This window comes from Lathamus discolor, chromosome 5 (assembly GCF_037157495.1).
Source record: "Lathamus discolor isolate bLatDis1 chromosome 5, bLatDis1.hap1, whole genome shotgun sequence".
Taxonomy (NCBI): domain Eukaryota; kingdom Metazoa; phylum Chordata; class Aves; order Psittaciformes; family Psittacidae; genus Lathamus; species Lathamus discolor.
In genome coordinates, this window is record NC_088888.1 from 85,418,379 (window position 1) to 85,439,885 (window position 21,507).

At 41.8% G+C, this 21,507-nt stretch overlaps 1 long non-coding RNA gene across 1 annotated transcript in view; it reads right to left on the minus strand.

The window, feature by feature from the left end:
* Positions 1–519: 519 nt before the first annotated feature.
* Positions 520–21,507, minus strand: part of LOC136014399 (uncharacterized) — a 41,155-nt gene continuing 20,167 nt past the window's right edge. The window contains exons 5-6 of the long non-coding RNA XR_010612680.1: positions 1,297–1,489; positions 520–659 (exon numbers count right to left, since the gene is read on the minus strand). This is a non-coding gene — a long non-coding RNA (uncharacterized LOC136014399). The remainder of the gene's footprint in view (positions 660–1,296; positions 1,490–21,507) is intronic.

The following is a 21,507-nucleotide window of genomic DNA, read 5'->3' on the forward strand; positions in this document are numbered from 1 at the left end:
TTATCGCTCCTCTGGTAATGAAGAATCAGTGGTAAATCAATTAAAAGTGCTAAAACTGTTGGCAGGCTAACAAGTAAATACTGAGCGTGGCAAACTGAGAACCTTGTTTTGGTATCAAAGCAAGAAGGATGATTTAATGGAGGTGTAACCAAGGGCTGAAAGTTACCATGGAGGTAGCTAAGGACAAAACCACTCTGTGAGTACAGCCCACAAGGATATTAATTCTCAGTGTTGTGAGAATCCAACAAGGGAAGCACACCATGAATGTGCTGAATTTCTTTAGCTGGGGAATGAATAGTATAAATGCAGATTTCTGAAATGTGATATTTATATGCATGTGTATATGTTTCTTGCTCTATTTTTTATTGCAGGATGATACAATATCAATTACATAAATTTTTGATTTTTTATTTTTAACTGGGTTTGCATGAAAAGCTTGCAGTACCTGAAAAAACTATGAAAACTTTTCATTCAAGCTCTATTATCCCAGATATTTTGTAGCTTTCTAAAATGCTCTAAACATGAGAATACAAACCCAGGGATAGATTGTTATTCCTTTTCTTTGACCAACACAAAAGACTTACAGTAGGAAGGAAATTATGCTGTGACTCACAAGCCATCAAGACTGCTTGTGGCACATAACGGGCCATGCACATCACCTGAAAAAAAGAGAATGGAAATATTCAAACCAAACAAATTTCATGTCATTATCAGCCCATGAGGAAGTGATTCAACTCCAGAAAGTCTTCATTTTTATTTTGAAATCATAATTCCTCTCTGTCAAGCCCTAGTCAGGTTGTCTTTTTCCATTGCGGCAGACCCAGATGCCTGCAATGTGTTACACAACTGTTTTCCTTAAACCCAACAACTGGGCTTTGTTAACAGAGCTATATTCAGAAACACTACTTCAGCCTAAATTGAACAAAAATCTATTTTCACCTTTTATATTGCATTTGTTTCTCCACTAGGGTAAGAAGACTATCAGGGGCACACAGTGCTTAAAAGTATTATTGATTTTTTTAGAAATTAAAGCCAGTTTCACATAGCTCTAGGCTTCAATGAGTCATAAAATCCCATCAACAGTTAGTTCAGATGCTTTTTGTTCCTGGAAGATAGTGAGAGGCTCCTCTGAACTGACAGGTGCGAATGTATTCAGCGTGAAAACTTCTGAAGGAATTTTTGAAGTGGGACTCTTAGCAGAAAAAGGCTGATTTAACTAACCCACAACCAGCTGAGTACAGAGACCAATTTGTAGTGAAATAAGGTCATCACGTTAGGGAAGTCTGAGATTCAAACCTGCAGATGTTCGTGCTGGATGCTTATCTGAACCTCTGGAGTCTTCGAAGCTCTGCTTTAAAAAATTTATCAGAACAGGGATTTTTCTTTTCTTGTGACACTTCCACCTCATGGTAATGCAACAAATTCCCAGAACAGAATATCCAGGTCAGCATTTTTTTTCTCTGGGTTCTTTCAGGGTATGTGAAGATGGCTAAGGTAGAAGCACAGTTTAAAAATGAAAGATAACCCAACTCAGAGAAATAAAACCACACTTTTCTTAAGAACGAATGCCTTAAATCTGCTCATGCTCTTTCTATCACATGGTAACTCACTGCCTCCCATAGCAGATTTCCACTGCAAACAACGATCTAGAAAAAACATTAGTTTTCTCACACAAAATATGTATCTGGCCCTGCTTGAACTCAGGCACATTCAGACATGGAAAATGCCTGTTTTGACAATGTATCAGTAAGTAATACATTGTAATTCCACCAAAACAATGATACTGAGACAAAGGCCACTGATTCTCAGAGCCCCACCCTATACCAGGAAATCGTCAGGCATTCTGAAAACAGTGAAATGTGCAAAGCTACGCAGCAAAGAGTGAGATAGAATCACAAACATATTTTCTCCTAGAAGTCTGTATAGGTTTTTACCTCTCAGCAGCAACAGGCAGTGCTCCCAAAAATGTGTGGGATTTCTTGTCGGATCTACAGTTATATCTGAAGGACTTCCTATCTGGCATGAGTTAATGGATCCAATGAAACATAGAGTCATTTAGGTTGGAAAAGACCTTTTAGACCATTGAGTACAGTCATTAACTTAGCACTTCTATTTTCCTTTTATTTATAATTATTCATTTTAATACTTATTTTGTTATTTTTATTATTCTATTTTACTTTTTCTTATTTTTTATTCCTAGTCTGTGTCTCTCATTTCAGCTTATGTCTGCTATCTCACATCTTCTTTCTACCCAGGACTATAAGAAGCTTGTCTCTATCTTCTATTCTGCACCATCCTTCAACCTTTGGACTTCTGGACCTTCTGCTATTTATCCATAAAGCTCTGTTTAGGGTTCACTCATCTCTCATTATGTCTTTTTTAAAGGCTGTTTGGCTTTCGCTGGTGATCAAAGGAGAACGCTATGTTCCTTTCCCTTGCTGCACATACCAGTAAATTATCTCAGTAATTCTTCTTGAGTTTAGGAGACCACCTTCTTCCTACCTAGGAAAAGTAAATTCATAAGAGTTTGCTCTCCAACATCAAGCTAAGAATTTTAGTTCTGAGTACAGAGCAACCCTGGAGAAACGCTGAGAATGCCCTGGCTTCGTAAGGTGAGACAGGATGTATTATTGTACAAAGTAGCAGAGTGGTATGTGCCTGACTCACTGCATATTGCAGCTGCAGGACAGCAGCTGCTGAGTTGAAGTATGCATATCGGAGAGGACTTCATTCTTCACACAAAGAGGATGTTACTGGAGTTCTTTCATTTGCAAACTTTACATAATAAGAGCATTGTTATACCTTTTACCTCAAGATTCAGACATCCATCTGAGGCTAACGCTGTCAACCTCTCAGGTGCACTGAAAGCACAGTGGGACTTTAATGATAGTTAGTCTGAGAAGTGGTAAGCTCAATGATGTTTCTTACCCTCAGTTTTGTGCTCCAGTCCCAGACCTCAAAATCCCACCATTTAAAAACTTAAAAGCAAGCTGTTAGAATTTAATACTTAAATAATTTGAATAATGAATGGATCTAAAATCACCTACAAATTGGCACTTGAGGGACAGCAGGTCCAGGTTACGCACACTGTTTTCAAAAGCTCTCTTTCGGAGCATATGAGTGATTTGCACATCAGTACAAATTGTTGCTTTCTCAGCAAGTACCTTCCTATAAACTGGTATTAATGTCAAATTTGTACTCATAAGGGCATGCAGACTGAAAGAATAAGTGACAGGCATTGATTTAATTTCTTGTCATGCATATATTTGCATAGTATTTACAGATTAATAAATTAGACATACCTTGTGTAAATTAATAGCTAGCCTGCCTGTATTGTGGCATTATTCATGGTCTTACACTATGTTGAATGAAACAAGATACAAGTAAAATGACTAAGTATTTCTGTGAAAGACATAAGGAAGGTCATTGTCTTAGAAAGATAGAACAGGGACATACAGGATTTGACAGGTTCCACAAGCTGTCCTTTCTCCATTCTTTCATATTCTGTTACCTGTTTCCCATTCTGTAAAGCACAAATGAGAGCATCTCAAAGGGTCATCGTGAGATGTTACTAGTAAATGCTTGTAAATGTCTGAGAAAGGGATCATTATTTTACAGGCATAGATGCCTTCTAGTTTACAGTGTTACTAGGCCATTTCCTGTAGATCTTGTAGATGCATATGAAGGGATTACTTACATTTCTAGGAAAGGAGGCTACACAATAAACTAACAACAGAATTTGTTTCACATCTCCCTATAGGATTTTACCACCGTATACTGATACCATGACTAATTTTTGATTACTGGTATAGACTAAGCCTCATTCTGCTCCTTTTACTCAAACAAGTCTCTCTGTGGAATTTGCTCCCTGTATCAGGAAACATTTAGAATTCCCATAAATTCATTTCTGCAAAGCATATTGAGAAAAAATAAGGTGAGGAGGCAATGAGAAGGAAGAAACCACAGCAACTGCTTTGTCCAGGGGAACACTGCCAGCAGCAAGAAATTTGGTCAATCTGGAGGTCGTATTGGCATGACTTGCCCCTGACTACCACTGGCCAACTATGTTTTATAACAGACACTGGACTAAGTCTATCCCAGCTAGCACACAACACGGAAATGACAGCATTCATCATGACACCCTGCTTGGCCCAGCAGAGCAAATAAGAATTCCGGGCAGAAATAAGTTCTATTAAGAAAAACACGGGAGCTCTGTAGTTGCTCAGTCCACCACCATTACTCAAGCATCAGGTGCTCCTTCCTATCATCCAGAAACTGGGGCAAACTGTAGAGACAGGAGCATGGGGGAGCAGAGGGTAGTGGGTGAGAAAGAAGCCAGTTACACAAAAATCAGATGCTGGTCAGTACATTAGAAAGGGCTTCTTCAAATACATAGCAAATAAAACTAAAACAAGAGGCAATATAGGCCCACTGCTGAACGAAGTGGGTACCCTGGAGACAGAGGATATAAAGAAGGCAGAGGTGCTGAATGCCTTCTTTGCCTCTGTCTTTACTCCTGCAGACTCTCCCCGAGGGCCCCGGATTTCTATAGCCCCAGAAGGAGTCAGGACAAAGGAGGAGTTTGCTTTGGTAGATGAGGATTGGGTTAGGGATCAGCTATGCAAACTGGACATCTGTAAATCGATGGGTCCGGATGGAATGCACCCACGGGTGCTGAGGGAGCTGGCGGAGGTCATTGCTAGGCCACTTTCCATCATCTTTGGTAAGTCGTGGGAAACAGGCGAGGTGCCTGAGGATTGGCGGATGGCAAAGGTCACACCAATCTATAAGAAGGGCAAGAAGGAGGACCCGGGTAATTATAGACCGGTCAGCCTTACCTCCATCCCTGGAAAGGTGATGGAACAACTTATTCTTGACTCCATCACTAGGCATATCAAGGATGAGGGGGTCATTAAGAACAGCCAACATGGTTTTATGAGGGGGAAGTCATGTATGACCAACCTTATAGCCTTCTATGAGGAAGTGACTAGGTGGAGGGATGATGGTAGAGCGGTAGATGTAGTTTTTCTTGATTTCAGTAAGGCATTTGATACTGTCTCCCACAGCATCCTCATAGATAAGCTAAGGAAGTGTGGGCTTGACGATCAAGTAGTGAGGTGGATCGAGAACTGGTTGAAAGGAAGAAGGCAGAGAGTTGTGGTCAATGGCGCAGATTCTAGCTGGAGGTCTGTGACTAGTGGAGTTCCTCAGGGGTCGGTGCTGGGACCGGTGCTGTTTAATATTTTCATCAATGACCTGCATGAGGGAACTGAGTGCACCCTCAGCAAGTTTGCTGATGACACAAAACTGGGAGGAGTGGCTGACACACCAGAGGACTGTGCTGCCATTCAGCGAGACCTGGACAGGCTGGAGAGTTGGGCGGGGAGAAACTTGATGAAATTTAACAAGGGCAAGTGTAGAGTCTTGCATCTGGGGAAGAACAACCCCATGTACCAGTACAGGTTGGGGGTTGACCTGCTGGAAAGTAGTGAACGGGAAAGGGACCTGGGGGTCCTGGTGGATAGGAGGATGACCATGAGCCAGCAATGTGCTCTTGTGGCCAAGAAGGCAAATGGCATCTTAGGGTGCATTAGAAAGGGAGTGGTTAGTAGGTCAAGAGAGGTTCTCCTCCCCCTCTACTCAGCCTTGGTGAGGCCGCATCTGGAATATTGCGTCCAGTTCTGGGCCCCTCTGTTCAAGAAGGACAGGGAATTGCTTGAAGGAGTCCAGCGCAGAGCCACAAAGATGATTAAGGGAGTGGAACATCTCCCTTATGAGGAGAGGCTGAGGGAGCTGGGTCTCTTTAGCTTGCAAAAGAGGAGACTGAGGGGTGACCTCATCAATGTTTACAAATATGTAAAGGGTAGGTGTCAGGATGATGGAGCTAGGCTTTTTTCAGTGATATCCAGTGATAGGACAAGGGGCAATGGGTGTAAACTGGAACATAGGAGGTTCCACGTTAACATCAGGAAGAACTTCTTTACTGTAAGAGTGACAGAGTACTGGAACAGGTTGCCCAGGGGGGTTGTGGAGTCTCCTACACTGGAGATATTCAAGGCCCGCCTGGACAAGTTCCTGTGTGATGTACTGTAGGTTACCCTGCTCTTGCAGGGGGGTTGGACTAGATGATCTTTTTAGGTCCCTTCCAACCCTTGGGATTCTGTGATTCTGTGATTTGTCTAACAGAGCCTCGCTCACGATCACTGTAATCTCTCCTCTATTCCTACTAAATCCCCTTTTCTACCTACCTACCTACTGTGCAGATGGGTTCTTTCTTCTAAGCCCGTGTAGGTGAGCCCTAGCATTCTCCAGGTCAGACCAGACACTGAGCAAGGTATGCGGTCTGTGTGCCAGCCACCAAGGTGGGACAATAAGCCTGAGGGCTCAAGAGTCTTGGGATCAGCAGCTAAAGGAGACCAGGACCTGTGGGCCAGTTTCTAGGCAGAGAAAGCATCAAACAACAGTTTTTGGAGAGACCCATAGCATTTCGGGGGGTGGGTGTGTGTATGTGTGTGCCCAATAAGCAAAAGAGGAGGAACAGGTTGGGGTTGTCTATGTGGTTTGTGGCCACGTGATTGCAGTTTATTTTCATGCTGGTCAAAGCACTGGCAGCTCTGGTGATTTGTGTGGCCTACCAATGTGTGTCTGTGCATGAGGATGCCTTCTGGGGAAACACATTCAGCCTCATGCGGAAACAAACTCAGCCTCACTACTGGTTGAATTTACACATTGGCATAACAGCAGTCTGGCTCTGCTGGACTGGGCCAGGAAGGAACTCATCAGTCCTCATGGGTACCAGATTTAGCTCCAATGGACCAGGAAGCAAAAACCCCCATGATGATGAAGCTGACCTAATCTAGCACCATTGCCATACAAAAACAGTGAATGTGTTCCTCCCGCGCTTGCACATCATGTGTCTCTACAACAACCCCAACTTCATATTACTGAAAATATCGAGCCATTCCAGCCTCTTCTCATGCTACAAAGCATCTGATGCCTTCTAATCCTTTATTCTTCCACAACTGTTATTTTTGTGCTATCTTTACTACAGAGATGGACAGAGCTGAGATGAGGAATCTCGTCATGCCATAACACATAGCATGCTGCCAGCAATCTACAGACATGCCATCAAAGCTGCTGTGCCAAGAACCCCAGATTCCATGTTTGAACTGTTCTGGTTTTCCACTCTTCAGTATAACTAGTAGAAGTCAGCCCACTATATCTGTGTGAGTTCCTTTTAACACGGTACTGGTCAAAGCTGTGTTATTTCCATGCAGAGAAATGCTATCACATTGAACTTGGAATTAATTTTGCTTTTCCATAACTGAACAAAACCAAAGTTGTCAAACCGTTGGGACTGAATTCCAGTAAGGACAAGACAACCAAGACAGTTCATAGAACCCTTCAGGAAGTTGTTTTTTGTGAGCTGGGAAATGGGAGAAAGATACTGAAGGGGTAGGCTGTTCTGCTATTATAGCAAATACAGTGGAAGCTGTGAGCCCTTGTTGCACAAGCCAAGCACAGAAAGTCAATGCTATGAATTTATGAAGATAAAATGTGACCAGAAAAACCCTCACCATGCCCTGCCTGATCCTATAAACCCTTGCACATCGCACCACAAGATCTAATCTTTTATAGTTGACAGCACTATTGGTGCTTCATAATATGAAAGAAAATAAATCTCAAGGAAAAAATATAAAGCTCACATAAAAGCATGGTTTAACTTTTGTTTTACTTCTCAAACACCTTTTGCTCACCCTGACTGATCTTAGCCTGATCAAATGGAAAACAAATCTTCACAGAAATAACACAGCTGTCTTTCTGGGCTCTCAAATCCTTTGGAGGGGTGGAGAGGGTGTTCAGAACCTAAAAGATTTTTTTTCTGGTTCTCTCTTCCCTCCTTTTCAATATCACAAAAAACCCTGGAGTGTAGAAATGGGTGTGAATTCCATAAAGATAGGAAGGGCAAAACTTCCAACTTTTTTAGCAAAATGGAAAAGTTACAGGAAGGAAAAGTTAAGGAATAGCAGTGGCAATGACAGCAGGAAAATTTAAACACAGTTTTGAATTTTCATATATTAGATATATTAAGCACATACAGGTGCTTATATAAAAACTTGCACGTATGCTCAGTCTTAATATTCTGTCCTCAAAGAAAATATGAGGACATGAGAGGGGCAATAAATTCAGTAACAGAGTTCGGAGGTCCTCTGCCATCATTTATGCAGGAGGAAAGAAACAAGGATGAAAGTAAGAGGTGGGCTGTCTGGCAGCTTTAAGTATCTACAGCAACAATGATATAGGAGATTGAGCAAGGAGTAGGGAAACAGGATGTCAAGAAGACTTTGCTCATTGGATCTTACAACATTTGTCACAGAGTGAGAATGGATATGGCAAAAGCAAATGGAAAATCTCTCTTCTGGGAGAAATACTAGACTGTGCATTGACAGAAGCCTAATACAGGAACTTGAAAACATACCTCTAGAAACCTGAGAAGACAAAAGTTCATCTCTACAAGCACCAAACTAAAAACAAAGCCAAAAAGTAGGCATTTGAAGGAATAATGATTAAAAAACCCCTCACTACAGCCTACACACATGCACAGCCACCCTTGCAGAAACCCATCAGTACTCAAATAAACCACAATTGCAGCAGAAAGCTGAACAGTTAGGTCCACAGCCTGAATAGTTAGATCCTATTCCAGGTAAGGCATTATAAGGCTCTCAGAAAGAGGTGGGAAGGAGAAGATTTCTATTTGTCCTGTGTTTGTAGTGGCTAATTTTGTAATTGTTCTTCAGCAACAACAAAAACGCTGGAAAACTGTACTGAACAGCTAACGAGAACTTGCCTACGGCAAGAGACAGCTTTTTAAACTTCCATCTTGTTAGTGTCTGTCTATATGAATAGTGTCACCATGTCACTGCTTTTCCTGCTTTCTATTACAGTATTCTTCCCCCACTTTTATTATGCTATTCTATTTCAACTTGATGAATTATCTATATTACATTTTTTGAGAAATACTCCCTCTAAGGATGGACATACTTAGCTCAGGAAGTTTCCAGCAGGAAAAGAGGAAGAGAAAAAGGAACTTCCACATCTCTACTTTTTTTAAGGTACCCCAGGGAGTAAGACAGAATTATCCTGTGACTGCCAGGCAACTCTTAGCAGAGGTAATGTATTTATTTTATTAATGAAAATTAGTGGTGCTAAGAAGTGATGCACTGGCAAACCTAGACAGAATGAAAAAGGAGTCTGTTAGCAGAGAACAAGAACGGGAAGCTGACAAACCAAGATGGGGTCCCCCAGTTTTTTCATTGACATTGAGTTTGCTTTTCTATTCTTTTCACCCTTGTTCCAGAAGTGATACTTGTTTACAAGTGAATACAAGTGATTTTTGTTACTTATTCAACCAAAGATAACAGGCTCAGTAACTTACTCTTTGAAAGCACCACAAAATAACAAAATAACTTTCCCCACTGTTATAGCAGGAGAAGAGGTGTTTATGCTTTAGATTACAAAGAAAAGCAGATTTCATGTTTGAGAGACCAATGTGAGGTCAAAGTCTGTGACTCTATGGATGTAGTTTTTATTTTGTTCTGCTCTCCAACATGAGAAATGAAAGAAAACATGCAAAGTCACCTTCTCCTTTTGGATTATAGTTATTTATAGATTTTGTTGCATTTCTTCATTCCAGCAGATTTTAACAATCATTGCTGCTAAGACCTCTCTTCCCTTCTGCAGTACCAAGGAATGAGGACTCCACAGGCTAGGCATGCACAGCTTAGATTATTTGTCACTGTTACCACAGCCTATACTTTCATGTTGATATGTAAACCCATTCCTATAGTGTTGTGGTTCAATCCCATCTGGCAACTAAGTACCATGCAGCCACTCACTCAGTTTCCCCCTGCCCCCCGGTGAGATAGAGAGGAGAATCAGAAAGGTAAAATGTATGTGTTAAGAACAGTTTAATAATTGAAATAAAATATTACAATAATATCAAAAATAATATTATTATTATAATTGTAATGAAAGGGAGACAACAGAAAAAGAGAAATATTCCCCCCTCTGCCCCCCCCAAAAAAATGCGATGCACAATACAACTGCTTGACACCCACTGACCAGCTCAACCTGAGCAACAGTCAGCTCCCTCTGGCCAGCTCCCGCACTTAATATCCTGAGCATGACATCGAATTGTATTGATTCAGAGAAATCTCCAGGAACTTGCCAAAAAAGTTTCAAGTTGAGAAGCAGGTATTCTTCATTGTGGTGGTGGGAGAGACAGGGGATAGCTCCTCCTAGTGTGTCTCCCTGAATTGCTAAACAAAACTTCCTTGTATAGTCACTAAGGATACACGTCCAGCACATACATACATGAATGTTCATGAGGCTACTTATCATTCTTCCATTAAGTTTCCCCGCATGAGTACGAAAATGTGTGTCCTGGGTTCAGCAGCAGCAGTTTGGTTTTTTTCTCCTTGGTGGCTGGTGCAACACTGTGTTTTTGATTTTTGGCTTGGGAACAGTGTTGGTAAGGCTGATGTTTTCAGTTACTGCTCAAATGTTTGGTCTGACCAAGGACTTTCTGAGCCTCATGCTCTGCCAGGGAGGAGGGGAGGCCGGGAGGAAGCAGAGACAGGACACCTGACCCAAACTGACCAAAGAGGTATTCCATACCACAGCACGTCATGCCCAGGATGTAACAGAGTTACCCGGAAGGGCTAGTGCACTGCAGGATTGGACGAGGTATCGGTCGGTGCTCGGTCAGGTGGGGTTGGGTGAGTTATTGGTCGGCTGGTGTTGAGGTGTTGTATTCTTTCCTCTTGTTATTTCCCTTATCATTATTATCATTGGTGGCAGCAGTAGTGATTTGTGTTATACCTTAGTTACTAAACTGTTCTTATCTCAACCCGTGGGAGTTGCATTCTTTTCGATTCTCCTCTCCGTCCCTCCAGGAGCAGGGGGAGGGAAAGAAGGGGCGGGGGGGAGTGAGACAGTGACTGCGTGATTTACGGCTGACTTTGTTTAAACCACGACAATGTGGTGGTATTCTTTGGGAGTTGTTTTCTTCTTCCAACAATCTTCATCACTTCTGGCAGTCTTTGAAGCATGTGCAGTAGATAATGCTTACACCAGCTTAATTGGTTTAGTAACACTGCAGACATAATCATCTTGTCCTTCTACTTACCAGTTAGTTTAACTGCAGCTCATCCTGGACACCTGCTATACTCTTTACATGTCCTGATTTTTCTATCCATTTTTTCTTACACTTATTTTTGTACTAAGGTCATGAGGACCTAAAACTACACCAACTACAATGGTTTATCTTATACAAGGATTCTCATTATGTTCTCTATCTGCACTCTATTTTATTTTCTATGAAACATTTACCTGTTATTTTCCATTATTACTGTTACAAAGCCATCAAACGTAATGTCACTTAGAAATTATTCTACTTATTTATAAAGGTTTGTATTTCATTTTGTGCCTCCTTGTCTTCAGTATGAAATACCCCTTTGGCTATCTCATGTCAGCTGTGCTGGCTGTTATTTCTCCTGGCTTCTTGTCCTCTCCAGCCTTCTCACTGGCAGGGCATGATACACTCAACAGTCCTTGAGTTAGTATAAAGGCTACTTAGCAACACTAAAAACATCAGTGTGTTATCAATATTATCCTATCGCTAAATACAAAACACAACACTGTACCAGGTACTAGGAATAAAGTTAACTCTATCACAGCCTATACTAAGACACATATTGTCAGCCTTTGATAGAAATCCAGTACTGAACCTGTAAGCTTCCCATTCTGCTTAGTGCAGACAGGCTTTTATTCTCAGAGACCTGTTTTGTCACAATAGTAATTTTGGACAAGGAGACCCTATAGACATTTTTTATTAAATAAAAGAAGAAAAAGTTATGTTGGGAAAATAAGTTCCACCAGCTGAGCTGTTTCAAATAAATCTGTAACTAATAATATGTGTGTTCTGCTACTGTGAAAATCTTTATAGGGCTAACCAGTCCTTAAGGAACCATAAGTCAACCTTTCCATGTAGGATGATTGCAGTACAAAACCTCCTACTTACCCTTTCTCCACACTTGTTTGTTTTAATTTAGGTTATCACTAATTGGTTTTTAATAATTATTAATACTTAAAATTCAAGAGTGCCTATTTGTCTGGAAGTGGAAAATGTCTTCTTATGCATTCAGTTAGAAAGTAAAACATTGTACACACAACCTTCAAAATTCACAACAAAATTACTTGTTTAATATCACTTTTTTTCTTTCCTTCTCCAAGATATGGCTCATTCCTATGTTCCCTTACCTAAGGGAATTGGTCCACCTAGAGAGCCTCATAGCTTCCCATTGTTATACAAGTGTACGAGGCTTGTACTGGAGCAAGGCTGAACAAACAGTCCAGCACATTGCAACAACAGTTCTTACTGAAAACCCAATATGATAAGTTCTAGACTATAATTAATAAGTCTAGCTATAACTTTGTATCTGCATTTATTTTAGGCCTGTGGACCTTTCTCTTAAAGGGAAATTATATGGGTCTGAGTCGTCCATAGATCTGGGACATTGACAGGTGTGTTTCTGCAGTAGCCATAAGTTCTTGTTGTCCAGTCACAACTTGGCAACTGATAATAAGCCTGAAACAAACACCCCTTCTCCAGTGACTTTTCCTTAAAAAGCAAAGAGCATGGAGGTTTACTATTGCCTTTTAGAGAAAAGCTGCTTGTGAGTGCCCAAGATGTGTACATTGCTTCTTTCAAACTGTAGATGCAGATCAGTTATAAAACATTATGACAGACCCTAGATAGGTCGAGTGAAGAAAAATAATCTTTCTTTTCCAAGGCTTCCTCTCCAAGAGACATGTCCTCAGTTTTCATTGCCCAGCACGTTACGTTTCAATATGGGATAGCAGAAAGATGCTCATCAGCAATTTGACCCTTGTATTGGAGGGTTCCAAAAATGTTCTACTCTCTCATTATGAGAAGGAAAAAAAAAAAAGATTTAGAAGTTGGTTTAGTACAAGTAACTTCTTGGTTCATGCTATTTGACAACACTCATGGCCTTGAAAAAACATTTGCATGTAAGAAGAGGACATTACTGTATGACTCAGAGATGTCTTTGATGTAATCCCATTGATTTCACACTCCACTCCTCCACCCCTCTAAAAAAAATCCTCTTTCACTGAACATTGGACAAATAAACTGTGAACAGGCTGTTTCCTTAGAGAAACCCTGATGTTTATCTCAACAGTGAGTTCATTGCCTACAAATATCTACCTCCTTTTTTCAAAGCTATATTTCCAACTCCTTTTTCTGTTTTTTAACTACATCAGCTATCCACAAGACATCAAGGCACAGAAGCCCTTCTGTCCACACAAGAGCTCTGCTCAGAGCTCACCATGCAATTCGATAAACTAGGCAGTAATCCCCACTATGTACAGCTGTCTCACTGCAAAACTTAGTCAATTTCATTAAATTCAACAGGGGTCCTTACAGTTTTCATTACTTTTAATAAGATGTCTCATAGTTTGAAAGCAAAAATCTATTTGATAATGGCCATTAGCACCTTCCAGCTTAAAACAGTATGAAACACTACTGTTATGGGACAATCACTGGAGCATGTCTCACTGTTCTTTGCACCATATTGTTTAGTCCTTTCTTAAAAGTGGTTTCTATTAAACAACTATTTTTGCTGTCACATTGAACAGTAGCTTCAAACAGACTTTTTCAATGTATTGGAGAACACAACCATTCATGATGTACATAAGAAAAGACGAAGCAGTTAACTAAATTAAAAGGCAAGTTCTTGCCAAGGCTCACATCTGTTTCACGAACATGTAACAATCACTAGCTTCTTTGCATTGTAGGGAGAGGTTATACATTTTCAAAGAGGTTCCTACATCAGCATCAGAATCCATTATCACATTTCCGCAAGTTTTCACACACAATCTCTTGGGATGTCATATTGCACAATTTAATGTACTTAATGTTTACTCTTTTTTGCATTAGAAGAATTACAATATTCTTAGCTGAAAGCTTCATTACATATAATCTTGACTCTTTTGGTCTAAGTACCCTTATGGTTCACACAGTGGAAAAAGAAAATCTGGAGGTGCCCTGTAACTTGGTAATTTTTTCCCAGCTGGATGTCTTGTTACAGATTAGAAGTCAAATTTTGTTTTAATTCTGACTGGAATGGGTCTTTTCTTAGGAGGAAGGCTTGATTAATGACAGTCTGTACATTTCCACCATTCCGTTCAAAAGGAGAGAAATACTGTCTTGCAATAATTGGGAAAACATCCTAAACCACCACCAGACTCAGACTCATTCCTCTAATTACAACTAGCCAAAATCAAAACCAATGTGGGTGGAGTAGTGTTATGGTTTAAGCCCAGCTGGCATCCCAGAACCATGCAGCCACTCACTCACTCCCCCCCTTTCTCCCCCCACTCCTGGAGGGATGGGGAGAAGAATGGAAAGAATGTAACTCCCATGGGCTGAGATAACAACACTCCAGTAACTAAGGTATAATACAAATCACTGCTGCTACCACCAATAATAATTATCATATGTGAAATAACAAGGGGAGAGAATACAACCACTCACCACCTGCCGACCGATATCCAGCCTGACCCAAGCAGTGATCTAGCCCTTCCAGGTAACTGCCCCCAGTTTATATACTGGGTATGACGTGCTGTGGTATGGAATACCTCTTTAGCTAGTTTGGATCGGGTGTCCTGTCTCTGCTTCCTCTCAGCTTCCCCTCCTACCTGGCAGAGCATGAGACTCAGAAAGACCTTGGTCAAAGTAAACATTACTTAGCAACAGCTGAAAACATCGGTGTTATCAGCATTGTCCCCAGGCTGAAAGTCAAAAAGACAGCACTGCACCAGCTACTAAGGAAGAGAAAAATGACTGCTTGTCATGGTTTAAACCGATCCACACAGCTCGTCCACTCACTCCCCCACTTCTTGCCCTCCCCCTACACCCGGAGGGATGGAGAGGAGAATCAAAAAGAATGCAACTCCCACGGGTTGAGATAAGAACAGTCCAGTAACTAAGGTATAACACAAACCACTACTGCTACCACCAATAATAATAATGCTAAAGGAAATAACAAGATGAGAGAATACAACACCTCAACACCAGCCGACCAATAACTCGCCCCACTCCCCCCAGCTGAGCACCGACCAATACCTTGTCCAACCCTGCAGTCCCAGCCCTTACGGGTAACTCCCAGTTACCTCCTGGGCATGATGTGCTGTGATATGGAATACCTCTTTGGCTAGCTTGGGTCAGGTGTCCTGTCTCTGCTTCCTCCTGGCTTCCCGCATCCCCGGCAGAGCATGAGGCTCACAAAGTCCTTGGCCAGAATAAACATTACTTAACAACAATTAAAAACAATCGGTGTTATCAGCTCTCTGCCCAGGCTGGAAGTCAAAACACAGAGCTTGCACCAGTTACTAAGAAGGAGCAAAATGGCTACAGGTAAACCCAGGATAATGCTACTGCTGAACCCAGCACAAGTAGCCTAGAGGTAGAGCTTTGCATTTGGCTAGGTTGTGAGGTACTCGAATTAGAATCACAGAATCATAGAACCATAGAACCATAGAATAGTCAAGGTTGGAAAGGACCTTAAGATCACCTAGGTCCAACCCCCCTGCCATGGGCAGGGACACCTCACTCTAAACCATGTCACCCAAGGCTCTGTCCAACCCGGCCTTGAGCACTGTCAGGGATGGAGCATTCACAACCTCCCTGGACAACCCATTCCAGTGCCTCACCACCCTAAGAACTTCCTCCTTATATCCAATCTAAACTTCCCCTGTTTAAGTTTGAACCCGTTACCCCTTGTCCTGTCACTACAGTCCCTAGTGAAGAGTCCATCTCCAGCATCCCTATAGCCTCCTTCAGACACTGGAAGGCTGCTATGAGGTCTCCACACAGCCTTCTCTTCTCCAGGATGAACAGCCCCAACTTTCTCAGCCTATCTTCATACAGGAAGTGCCCTAGCCCCCTGATTATCCATCCCTGTGGCTCTCCTCTGGACTTGCTCCAACAGTTCCATGTCCTTTTTATGTTGAGGACACCAGAACTGCACACAATACTCCAGGTGAGGTCTCACAAGAGCAGAGTAGAGGGGCAGGATCACCTCCTTCGACCTGCTGGTCACACTCCTTTTGATGCAGCCCAGGATACGGCTGGCTTTCTGGGCTGCGAGCGCACAGTGAAGCCAGCTCAAGTTCTTTTTCTCATCTACCAACACCCTCAAGTCCTCTGCAGGGCCGCTCTGAATCTCTTCTCTGCCCAGCCTGTAGCTGTGCCTGGGATTGCTCCAACCCAGGTGTAGGACCTTGCACTTGGCATGTTTAAACTTCATAAGGTTTGCATCAGCCCACCTCACAAGCTTGTCAAGGTCCCTCTGGATGGCATCCCTTCCCTCCAATGTATCAACTGAATCACACAGCTTGGTGTCATCGGCAGACTTGCTGAGGGCACATTCAGTCCATGTCACCGACAAAGATGTTGAACAAGATCAGCCCCAACACCGATCCCTGAGGGACACCACTCATTACGGGTCTCCAGCTGGACATTGAGCCATTGACCACAACTCTTTGTGTGCAGCCATCCAGTCAGTTCTTTATCCACCGAGTGGCCCATCCATCAAATTGATATCTCTCCAATTTAGAGACAAGGATGTTGCGTGGGAGAGTGTCGAACGCTTTGCACAAGTCCAGGTAGATGACATCAACTGCTCTACCCGTGTCCATCAGTTCTGTAGCCCCATCATAGAAGGCCACCAAATTGGTCAGGCAGGATTTCCCCTTAGTGAAGCCATGCTGGCTGTCACCAAGCACCTTGTTGTTTTTCATGTGCCTTAGCATGCCTTCTAGGAGAATGTGCTCCAAGATTTTGCCAGGCACAGAGGTGAGACTGACTGGTCTGCAGCTCCCAGGTCTTCCATTTTCCCCTTCTTGAAAATGGGGGTTATATTTCCCTTTTTCCAGTTGTCGGGAACTTCACCTGATTGCCATGATTTTTCAAATATGATGGCCAGTGGCTTAGCAGCTTCATTCACCAGCTCCTTCAGGACCCGCGGATGGATTCCATCAGGTCTCATGGACTTGTGCACGTTCAGGTTCTTAAGATGGTCTTGAACCAGACCCTCTCCTACAGTGGGCCCAAGGTCTTCATTCTCACAGTCCCTGTGTCTGCCTTCCAAGACTTGGGTGGTGTGGTGAGAGCATTTGCCAGCGAAGACCGAGGAAAAGTCATTCAGAACCTCAGCCTTCTCCAAATCCTGTGTAGCCAGTTCTCCTGATAGCTTCTGGAGGGCGCCTACATTGTCCCTAGTCTGTCTTTTATTTGCTATGTACCTATAGAATCCCTTCCTGTTATCCTTAACATCCCTAGCCAAGTTTAATTCTAACTGGGCCTTAGCTTTCCTAACCTGGTCCCTAGCTTCCCGGACAACGCCCTTGTATTCTTCCCAGGCCACCTGTCCTTGCTCCCACCTTTTATAAGCCTCTTTTTATTTTGAATTTTCCTCAGCAGCTCCTTATCCATCCAAGGAGGTCTCCTGGCCCTCCTGCCACACTTCCTTCTAGTTGGGATGCAGCACTCCTGAGCTTGTAGCAGGTGATCCTTGAATATCAACCAACAGTCTTGAGCCCCTCTGCCCTCCAGGGCTATATCCCATGGAACCTTACTAAGCAGGTTCCTGAAGAGGCCAAAGTCTGCTCTTTTGAAGTCCAGGGCAGTGAGCTTGCTACACGCTCTTCTCACTGTCCTGAGGATCTCGAACTCAACCATCTCGTTATTGCTGCAACCAAGGCTGCCCTGGAGCATCACATTTCCAACCAGCCATTCCCTGTTGGTGAGCACAAGGTCAAGCATGGCACCTCTCCTTCTCAGCTCCTCTATCACTTGCAGAAGGAAGTTGTCTTCCACACAATCAAGGAACCTCTTGGATTGCTTGTGCTGGGCTGTACCATCCCTCCAACAGATGTCAGGGTGGTCAGGAAGTCCCCCATGAGAACAAAGGTCCGTGAGTGTGAGGCTTTTCCTATCTGTCTGTAGAGTGCTTCATCCACAGGTTCTCCTTGATCAGGCAGCCTGTAACAGGTCCCCACAGTAATGTCCTCCCTGTTCTCCCTTTAACCCTGACCCACAAACTCTCTGTTGACTGCTCACCTGTCCCCAGACAGAGTTCCATACTCTCCAGCCTATCCCTAACATAAAGGGCAACTCCCCCTCTCCGCCTGCCAGGCCTGTCTTTTCTAAAGAGCCTGTAACCTTCCATTCCAACACTCCAGTCATAGGAGCCATCCCACCATGTTTCTGTGATGCCTATTATATCATATCCCCGTAGACATGCACACATCTCTAATTCCTCTTGTTTGTTCCCCATGCTATGTGTGTTTGTATAGAGGCATCTGAGCCGAGCTCCAAATGAAGCCGGCTCATTGGCTGGAGCGGCTGGAATATCTATACATTGCTCCAAGCGTTTATTTAAATGAATTGACAACTGCAGGCTTGCTTTAGGAGATTCAGTTCTCTAAGGCCACTTTTGCTCACTTAGGATTAGTAGGGGGATTCAGACTGGAGCTTTATAGACTGAAACTAAAGGAGGACACTGCAGCCAATTCTTAGTGGGTGCCCCCATCTTTGCAATCCCTACCTTCCTCTTCCACTGAAAGCCCAGTTCTGATGACCTCCAGATTACATTGCACGACCTTATTTTTTTTCCAGAACTTTTTACATAGGATACGTAGGATAAAGGAGACTAGAAATGCTCAAAGGAATGACTTTACAGCAAGGGTGTCTTTCAGTGCTGCATTTAGGATTAGTTTTATATTATGTCAAAAGTTCTGGGTGCATATGCAGAAAATGGTTTTTTAGTCTTCTGAAATCTAAATAAATACATAAATTCAGGCAGTATAGTGAACTGCAACTTTCAAAATAAATGTACATTTTTAAAGTTACATTTGTATTTCAAGTAATGACCATTTCACTAAAGCTTGAGTAATGGTCAAGTAATGACTATTTCACAAAACAGTGCTGAAACAGCAGACATTTAAGAATCTGAAAGCTGCATTTACAGATTTCTATAAGTTGTTTTTTTTTTATGTGTTATCATCTTAGCAAGAATTTTCATTTACAGAAAACAAGAAAATGAAAAAACAAATAGCTTTATATACAAGGCACTTTTCTGTAGTCTGATTTCTCAACAGTTCCTTGGTTAAAAGAAATTAGAGGCACTAAATTTATGAGTTTCTTGAGAGCCTTTAACATATAGCTGCAATTATTAAAGGTGCTAGGCCAAAATAATGTAGATTATTTCTACCTTTTAAAGGTCCCTGAATAACATTCAAATACCTGTTGCAGTCTTGGAGAAGCTAAGGTATGACTATCTTCCATAACCAAATCTGTCCCCTCTCGACCCTATATTCAACAGCTACATCTGTTCTTTTTTGACCCATGATAAGTTAATAATCTCCGTGTGGTCTGTGCTGGTTGAAAAGATCAGTTTTGTAAAAAAGGAATTTTTCTACAGAAGCAACGTTGCAGGCTTAAAACACAGAGAGCATATAAACCAAAGTTAATTGGGCACATAATGATTCTTGAGCTGTAAGGTTAAGTACCGAAAAACAAGGAGATAAACAAATCCCACACACCAGACTATGGTGCATGCCATCTTGTAATTGATGTAATGCACTGCTTAGCTTTCCTTCAGAAAGAAGTGAAGGGAGTGAAGTGAAGCAGATATGCAGTACGTTAACTGAAACAATAGTCATTGTATTCATTTGATAAAGTGCTGTATCAGAGCAGTCCTTCTAATCTTGTAAGAATTTATCACAGAATTATTTCATATTTAGAAACCACAGGATTTAGCTCCTAAGGAGAAGAGACACCAAGCCTTGTGAAAAAAAATGACCAAGCTCTCTACAGAAATAATATACTTTGCAACTACGATATTGCACTGCCGACTTTAATTTTTAAGAGAACGGTGATAACAGAGGTTTATTCTGCATATAACAATATTTCCAGAACCAGCTGTTGTGAGTGCAGTGCCACGCACAGGGTGAGGTTAGGGTCTCACAGTTTTGGAGGGCTTTTGTCTAGTTTTGTTTTGCTTTGTTTTACTGATTTTCCAAGGTGTTTCCATTTTCTCTTCCTCCTTCTGTAGCTGTTGTTTTGATTTGAAACCAAAACCTGCTCTTTAAACACAGAATACTTTTGTTGCTTCCTACTAACAAATATTCAGACTTCATATTGATTTTATGTAGGAAGTATTGCAGGTATAAATTTTCTAAAGATCTAAAGATCTAAAATGTGCTTTCAGAGATTAAGGCAACCAATTCATGGATATCTCATTTTGCCCACATTTCATCTAGGGTTGACTTGTCTTGTTTGGTTCAAAACAGGAAACAGCTCTTTATGCTATTAATGGATTTTCTTGTCAATTGAAACAATATAGCAGTTGGTATAAATTCAACTACAATGAACACTCCTTCAGCATAATCAAAACCAGGAATTTTACAGTAACATGATATAAAATAATAGCTTGAATCATTCCAGGATTAAAATAATAATTTCATGCCATATAGAAGAGGTGTTTGTGAAATAGTAACATTGAAAATTTAAGCAAAACTGTGAATGTTTTCTAGACCCATGATATTTGAGGCTATAGACCACGTGGTTTGTACCTTAGTAGAAAAAGGCTGCTTCTAGCTATCACCTTCCCTCCTCTGCAGAATATATTTATTCAGCTTGACACAGGATGACATAAGTACTGTATTCTAGAAATGTAGCTATATGCATGCTACTACATAAATGTGCAAAAACGGGAAATCCAAACAGCCCTTAGCTCATAGATGTTAGCAGGCATAAAATGGCAGAAGGAGACGCTGTCTTAGCTGCTGCAAAGTACAGAAAAGGAGAAGAAATTAGTAAGGGTATCATGCAAAGTTGCGTTTGTATGCCTGAAATGTCATAAACCACTCAAGTTCCTGACTACAATCTTACACACAGATGCCCACTTCTTTTACTGCTTAAAAATTATATAATTATGGCTGAGGAGGTTATTCAACTAAACTGAATACTGTCTTCTTTTGGGGGAATTTCTTCCAAAGTGAATATCCTTGAATCCAAGCCCAAAAGGGACTTGATCCCGTAAGTATCCAGTAAGTTTATCTTCCATTCTGCTAAAAGGAGTGATGTGTTCCCTTCCTTTTGCTGCAGCTCCATAACTGGGATACCTCCCAAAATCAGAGAGAAAAGACACCCCTCTGACAGTTGCCAACTTGAAGGGGTGTCGATCATCGCTCCTCTCCCTTACAGAGAAGCTGCACACTTCTATATTAAAAACCTCCTTCTATTACATAAAACTAAAGGTGTTTTTCATGTCTTTGCAGCAAAATTCAAACTAAGAACACAGAGAGCAGGAGAGAGGAATTCCAATATTAATTCATGGGAATGTGATCCTGCTTTCA